Source organism: Schistocerca americana, chromosome 8 (genome assembly GCF_021461395.2).
Source record: "Schistocerca americana isolate TAMUIC-IGC-003095 chromosome 8, iqSchAmer2.1, whole genome shotgun sequence".
NCBI lineage: Eukaryota > Metazoa > Arthropoda > Insecta > Orthoptera > Acrididae > Schistocerca > Schistocerca americana.
The window spans coordinates 109,445,085-109,451,084 of NC_060126.1; positions in this window are offsets into that span (position 1 = coordinate 109,445,085).

Consider the following 6,000-nt stretch of genomic DNA (forward strand, 5'->3'; position numbering starts at 1 on the left):
AGCCACGGGAATAAGGCACAAGCGAAAGGACAAGACATTCTCCTGTGCTTACATGGTCCTGCAGTAGTAATCGAAGACAAGGTGACAGTTGCGAACCACCGGCACCCCTTCATGCTTGATGTCTTCCCCGATCATTCAGCCATATAATTCTCCGTGTCTCGGAGCCGGAACCTTGCTACAGTGGTTTGAAGGAAATTATAGTGTAAGTAGGCTGTTTAGGTTCTTATATTGGTAACGCCACCGTCACGTAGCGCTGTATGAAAATCACTGACTGTGCTGTGTGCAGTCTGTGGCTGGGTGGCATTGTTTGAATTTGTTATTGTAGTCTTGGTCGCCTGCCCATTGCAATCGTAATTGACGATGTTGTTGAGTCAACATGAGAACACATAGGGGCGGTCTGCTGCGGAACTCAATTTTTAACAATGTACTATGATCGGTGTGCTTCGAAACTATTGTGCTTGCATCACCGTTGTTCTATCGGCGGAGATGCCACAGATCACCATCTATCGTACTTTACAGAGCAGACAAGCCTCCGATACCCACGTTCTATGAAGAGTCGTATACGTCCAACTATTTAGCGTCTAGTGTTGGTTTCACTGTCCTTCTACCGCCTTCCGTAGCTGCTCACGACAGCAGCGCATAAACATTCGACCATCTTCGCCGTTTTCGACATACTCGTCCATAGGCCCTGCGTAATAATAATCTGCCCTTTGACAAAGCCACTTATCTCAATCAATTTCCCCATTTGCAGCTCATGTCTTCGCTAGGGTACTCCGCTTTCCGAGTCGCTCTGCTTACATACTTATGTTTCCGCGTCAAGTGCCGGCAACGCCACCAGAAGGCATCCAACGACACGGCGGGCAGTGGTCATAGTGTTTTGGCTTTTCGGTTTACCAAAGTACTTATATAAGACCGCCTTTACAAAAGTATCAACTTCGGTCTATTCATTATATTAAAATTTTCCTTTGCATGAAACCACGTGACTTCCCTTATTCACAACCAGTACTATCTTTCTCATAATTCTTTGTCCCATTTAACGGTTCATTTGGCAAGAGAAATACACACACTTTGTATCACGATGCATTATTCTTTTATCTCATGTAATACTTTCAGTTCCACGTAAGTATTGGCGTGTCAGTTTGTCACTGAATGCAGTTCTATTGGCAGTGACGATTTCAGATCGGTCTCCTGAGTAATTTCGTCGATAATCATTAGGATTTAAAAGTTCAGCTCGTACAAAAGGCAAAGACATTTGCATTGCACGAATCTTCGTCTATGAGATGGGATTTGTCACACGAATCGGCATTACCTTTGCAAAATTACAAGCTAACATTGTTTCCTTCGGAAAAACATCAGTGATATTTACTTTCTGCTTGCGGAAGTTAACCGTTTGTCGCTAAAACTTTCGAGTCGTATAGCGTTATCAGAGGGCTTTGGCAAAAAAAAAAAAAAAAAAAAAAAATGGAATTAAATCTATGCAAAAGTTTCAAAATATCTATTTGCCATTTAGCCATTACAAGACACGGATAGCTTTCAAATTGCGTTTCAAAAACAGCTCGATGCCCAGTTCCCTTCGCACCGTTTTCCCCTCTGCGCTCGTCGCCTTGACTTTTACACCACCCTCTTGTAGAGAACCTGCATCATTTTGTTGAAACCATTTCCGCAATGCTTTTTCCGACTGTACATCGCTACGCCAATGAACTGTTGCAAGGAAGGCCTACATGCGTAAAATAGAAGTGTCTGTACAAGTGCAGAAATGAGACTAGTTACTGGATATGGTACAGTAATAGACCACAAGCTAAGTCCTGAACAGCTATCGACACTTCTCCTGTTAGTCTCTTATTATACCATACCAATTTGTGTTTGATAAGAGTTGTTCAGGACTTATCTGAGAAAGGTGACGTTTGCCACTACGCGAGTAACCGCTGTTCTTGCTAAGTAATGCTCAGTGGGCAAATGTCAAGACACTTCACAAGCTATCGACAGAATTTCCAGTGTGTGATCACCAATGATATCATGCTCAGAAGTGGTCAGAGGGTAGCTCTTCTGCTAAATGTGCGTCCCTTCGTCATGCAACGTGTTCTACGTATCCAAATCCATTCGTTTCTCCCTCAGAATGGTTATACATAACAACTGCAAATTTACGGGCAGCGATATGTAATATATTTATCCGTAGCTTTGTTCACTTGGGCATCTTTTTCTTTGTATGAATGGATGGCCTCCCGGAGATATGAATTAATAAAATCTTTTCGGGCTTTCAGTCGCGTCAGGTGGTTAAAATCAAACGAGCTTTCAACCGAGCTCTCCTCAAGCGATGTCAAGTGATAAATGACTGCCGTATCGCCATGGCCTCGTAGTACTATAGCCACACTGCCGGCTGTGACGCCACTGGCGCTCACTTTTCGCCAAATGCGGCAAACTGAAGGTGGAGAGGGGAAGAAAGGAAAGGAAAGGGAGGGGTTCACTGCTGTCAGCTGCATCGGGACTTTACGCCAAATCAGCGGCGACGAGTGAAAATGTGTACCGGACCGCGATTCGAACCCGGGATCTCCTGCTTATTACGCAGGAGCGTTAGCCACTGCTCCATCCGTGACGCAGCGTTATCCCCAAAGCGTAGACTATCTCAGCACGCGTCACGACCGATCCACACTCCCATCGAGCGCCAACTATCATTCACTCTCTGAGATTTCCACAGGAGGTTTGGCCATTAAAATTGCTACACCACGAAGATGACGTGCTATAGACGTGAAATTTAACCGACAGGAAGAAGATACTGTGATATGCAAATGATTAGCTTTTCAGACCATTCACGCAAGGTTGCCGCCGGTGGCGACACCTACAACGTGCTGACGTGAGGAAAGTTTCCAGCCGATTTCTCATACACAAACAGCAGTTCACCGGCGTTGCCTGGTGAAACGTTGTTGTGGTGCCTCGTGTATGGAGGAGAAATGCGTACCATCACGTTTCCGACTTTGATAAAGGTCGGATTGCAGCCTATCGCGATTGCGGTTTACCGTATCGCAACATTGCTGCTCGCATTGGTCGAGATCCAATGACTGTTAGCAGAATATGGAATCGGTGGGTTCAGGAAGGTAATACGGAACGCCGTGCTGGATCCCAACGGCCGCGTATCACTAGCAGTCGAGATGACAGGTATCTTATCTGCATGGCTGTAACGGATCGTGCACCCACGTCTCGATTCCTGAGTCAACAGACGGGGACGTTTGCAAGACAACAACCATCTGCACGAACAATTCGACGACGTTTGCAGCAGGATGGACTATCAGCTTGGAGACCATGGCTGCGGTTACCCTTGACGCTGCATCACAGACAGGAGCGCCTGGGTGCACGAATGGCAAAACGTCATTTTTTCGGATCAATCCAGGTTCTGTTTACAGCATCATGATGGTCGCATCCGTGTTTGCCGACATTGCGGTGAATGCACATTGGATGCGTGTATTCATCGTCGCCATACTGGCGTATCACCCGGCGTGATGGTATGGGGTGCCAATGGTTACACGTCTCGGTCACCTCTTGTTCGCATTGGCGGCACATTTCAGATGTGTTCCGACCCGTGGCTCTATCCTTCATTCGATCCCTGCGAAATTCTACATTTCAGCAGGATAATGCACGACCGCATGATGCAGGATCTGTACGGGTCTTTCTGGATACAGAAAATGTTCGACTGCTGTCCTGGCCAGCATATTCTCCATATCTCTCACCAATTGAAAAGGTCTGGTCAATGGTGGCCGAGCAACTGGTTCGTCACAATACGCCAGTCACTACTCTTGATGAACTGTGATATCGTGTTCAAGCTGCATGGGCAGCTGTACCTGTACACGACATCCAAGCTCTGTTTGACTGAATGCCCAGGCGTATCAAGGCCGTTATTACGGCCAGAGGTGGTTGTTCTGGGTACTGATTTCTCAGCGTCTATGCACCCAAATTGCGTGAAAATGTAATCACATGTCAGTTCTAGTATAATATATTTGTCCAGTGAATACCGTTTATCGTCTGCATTTCTTCTTGGTGTAGTAATTTTAATGGCCAGTAGTGTATTTGTGCATCCGTACACATTTTCACTCGTCGCCGCTGATTCCGCGTAACGTCGCGGTGCAGCTGACAGCAGTGATACCCTCCCTTTCCTTTCTTCCGCTCTGCACCTTTAATTTACATATAATGAATAACAGCTGAAGGCACTGCGTGGTGGCTGTTCCTTCGGGCATGTCCGAAGGAACATACACCGTGGATTCATGTAAATGTGGTAATGTTTTCGATCGCGTCCATTGCGCCTACTTCAGCCTCGCGATGGTTGGGTCCCAGGCTGCTGAGATGGTGCTTTCAGATATTTTTGTTTCTGACAGTTTCTTTCGTCCTCATAATGACAGATGGCCGAGCGGTTCTGGGCGCTTCGTCTGTAACCGCGCGACCGCCACGGTCTCAGGTTCGACTCCTGCCTCGGGCATGGATGTGTGTGATGCCTTTAGGTTAGTTAGGTTTAGGTAGTTCTAAGTTCTAGGGGACTGATGACCTCGGATGTTAAGTCCCATAGTGCTCAGAGCCATTTGAATTTGACAGATGTTATGTCGAGTAGAATTCGGTGTCCGATTTCTAAAGTGTTCTTCCACAGCTGATTCTGATTTTTCAGGACAGCATAGGCGTAACCATCTCTCGTGTTCTGTCCGGCGTTTCTCCACAGTGCGTACTGTTTGGCCGACGTAGTAGCTGCCGCACTGACATCGTGTCTTGTACACTCCAAGCGTTCTTAGCTCTAGATCGTCCTTCACAGACCTCATGAGCTGTCGTATTTTTCCTGAGTTCCTGAACACTGATGAGATGTTGTGTCTCTTCAGGAGCCGGCGAAGCTTTCCCGCCCATGTGCCACGGAAATGCAAAAACACAAATCCCTTCTTCTCACCTTCGTTGGTATTTCTCCTTGGTGTCCCACTAGAAATATCCCGTGAGACTTGGCGGTGATTGCAGCCGTTTTCCGCAGAAGACTTTTCGGAGGTGGCTTAGTTCTAGTGGCAGATCTTCAGTGACTGAGGCGACGACCTGGTGGACGAGGGTGTTAAGAATACCGCGTTTTTGTGCCGGATGGTAGGGGTAAGATCATGCAGTTTGTGGGTTTACTGTACACATTGTGGCTGAAGTGTCCATTGGTTTTCCGGCGAACGAAGACAACAAGGAAGAGCAATGCACCATCTCTCTCTGCTTTGATCCATACGTGGTGCATTCCCCTTCCTTGACGTCCTCGTTCACCGGAAAACCAATGGACACCCGACACATTGGGTACAAGAAACCTGCATACACGTGGATTTAGTAGGAAACATTATCTGGGGGACCAGAATTAATTATCTGCTCTGCTACACTACTAATCATCAAGGGTCGCCAGCCTTCCTTTGATCCGCAAGATAGGGTTAAACTTCTCACAACGCCAAAGTCAATAACTGAAAGGCCAATTGCACTGCGTGCCGCGTGGTGTGGCCGCGCGGTTTTAGTCGTCATGTCACGGATTGCGCGGTCCCTAGGGCATGGGGGTGCGTGTTGTTCTTAGAATAAATTAGTTTAAGTTGGTTTAAGCAGTGTATTAAGTCTAGGGACCGATGACCTCAGGAGTTTGGTCCCTTAGGAAGTCACACACCTCTGAACAATTTTATGCACTGCGCAAAAGAATTAAACGGTCACTTTTTTAAAACGCTGTCATTTTACCCCATTGCTACGCAGATACGGGAAATAGAGTCAAAGTTGCCTGCAACCTTTCTCTGTAACGGTGCAAAAGGGTGACGCCCAGCCACGTCAACCTCGAGCTCGACAACGCTTCAGACAGCAAGGAGCCGACAGGTGTTAAAAATAGGCCACTGCTCAGATGGTCATGTGAGGTGTAAGGTGGGTTAATAATACCACATTGGCACCACATGTCGCTACAAACGACGAAACGTCACATGGTGAGAAGGTTGTCACACCTCCCCTTACCCACTTTTCTCCCGTTCCCTTGAC